The sequence below is a fragment of the Microtus ochrogaster genome, unplaced genomic scaffold (assembly GCF_000317375.1).
Source record: "Microtus ochrogaster isolate Prairie Vole_2 unplaced genomic scaffold, MicOch1.0 UNK84, whole genome shotgun sequence".
NCBI lineage: Eukaryota > Metazoa > Chordata > Mammalia > Rodentia > Cricetidae > Microtus > Microtus ochrogaster.
This window is the reverse complement of record NW_004949182.1, coordinates 936,366-938,401: the sequence shown is the minus strand read 5'-3', so window position 1 is coordinate 938,401 and position 2,036 is coordinate 936,366. Positions and strand designations below refer to the sequence as shown.

At 46.7% G+C, this 2,036-nt stretch overlaps 1 pseudogene; it reads left to right on the top strand.

Annotated features, from left to right (window-relative positions):
- The first annotated feature begins 735 nt into the window (after window positions 1–735).
- LOC101990785 lies at window positions 736–1,482 on the top strand (annotated as a pseudogene).
- The last annotated feature ends 554 nt before the right edge of the window (window positions 1,483–2,036 follow it).

The following is a 2,036-nucleotide window of genomic DNA, read 5'->3' as shown; positions in this document are numbered from 1 at the left end:
ATTTAAAAGCATTTATTAGAACAATAGCACCTTCTCTCTTTTTTTGTTACAACTTTCAAACCTGCAGCCTCTAAGTGCAGGTCTAGCCTGCACACTTAGGGCTAACATAGTATCTGCTTATTTACTTAATTATCACGGAACTAACATTAGCCTAGGATCTCTCAATCTGCTAGGCAAAGCTCTCTTACTGCTGAGCTATATCCTTAGCTCTTTTGCAACTTTCTTTTTTTTTAATTTATTTTTTTATTAAGGATTTCTGCCTCCTCCCCGCCACCGCCTCCCATTTCCCTCCCCCTCCCCCGATCAAGTCCCTCTCCCTCATTAGAGGGGTACACCCACACACTGAGACAATGGGGATGATCTTTCGGGAATTCACCAAGACCAGCTAGCCTGGGTCTGAAAAAGCATGGGATAAAACCGTACTTACATAGCAGGCAATGAGGACTACTGAGAACTCAAGAACAATGGCAATGGGTTTTTGATCCTACTGCACATACTGGCTTTGGGGGAGCCTAGGCAGTTTGTATGCTCAACTTACTAAACCTGGATGGAGGTGGGCGGTCCTTGGACTTCCCACAGGTCAGGGAACCCTGATTGCTCTTCAAGGTTTAGCAAATTTTAAGGGTGAACAAGTACATTCAAAATAATTTTTATAGGTTCAGTCAGATCCCGGTAGCAGCCGCAGCGGCTCAGTTCTTTTGTAGCTCTCCCCATCTCCCTTTCGCTTCCAGAAACATGACCTCTGGTGTGGCTGTCTCTGATGGTGTCATCAAGGTGTTCAATGACATGAAAGTGCGCAAGTCTTCAACGCCAGAAGTGAAGAAATGCAAGAAGGCGGTGCTCTTCTGCCTGAGTGAGGACAAGAAGAACATCATCCTGGAGGAGGGCAAGGAGACCCTGGTAGGAGATGTGGGGCAGACTGTGGACCATCTCTACACCACTTTTGTCAAGATGCTGCCAGACAAGGACTGCCGCTACGCTCTCTACGATGCCACCTACGAGACCAAGGAGAGCAAGAAGGAGGACCTGGAGTTCATTTTCTGGGCCCCTGAGAGTGTACCCCTTAAGAGCAAAATGATCTACGCCAGCTCCAAGGATACCATCAAGAAGAAGCTGACGGGAATCAAGCGTGAATTACAAGCAAACTTCCACGAGGAGGTCAAGGACCACTGCACCCTGGCAGAGAAACTAGGTGGCAGTGCTGTCATCTCCCTGGAGGGCAAGCCTTTGTGTGCCGCCTCCAGCCCCCTGCCTGGAGCATCTAGCAGCCCCAGACCTGCTCATGGGTGTTGCAGGCTGTCCCTTTCTTGCCAGACCTGAGGGGCTGGGGGGATCTCAGCAGGGGGAGGGTAATCCCTTCACCCCAGTTGCCAAATGCCCCACCCCCACCCCGTGGACCGTCCTTCTCCCTCCACCCTGATGGTTCTGGCCTTCCCAAACTGCTTTTGATCTTCTGATTCCTCTTGGGTTGAAGCAGACCAAGTCTCTTCCCAGGTACCCAGTTTTGGGGGGAGCCTGCCCTATTTTTTTAATGACACCCCTACTCCTCATCCCCCCACCCCATGCTGCCAACTTTTAACCACAATAGTGACTCTGTGCTTGTGTGTTAAGTTCCATGTGGAAATGAAATGTGGAAATGACCCTCCCTTACCAGCTGGTTGCCCTCCCCTTCCCCTTGTTCTCAGCCACTCATGAAAGCAGGATCAATAAGGGACCTTCAATTTAAAAATAAATAAATAAATAAACAAACAAACAAATAAATAAAAAGGCTAATTAACAAAAAAATTAATTTTTATATATAGTCATTATCATTAATGAAGGCTGTATAAATGTTCTCCCACCGTTACTATCTTAGAGTTTCATTGGCTCAGTTGTGCTTGATTTTACAATCACAAGTAAATATTTGTTTTGAAATAAGGCTTTTTACAAAATTAAAATAAAAGAGCTCTATCCTTTGTTCTTCTCTGTCAGTGCTGCCTTCTTGTTTAGCATTCATCATGAACACAAGGCCAGTTGGCATCTGACAGCTGGCTGCA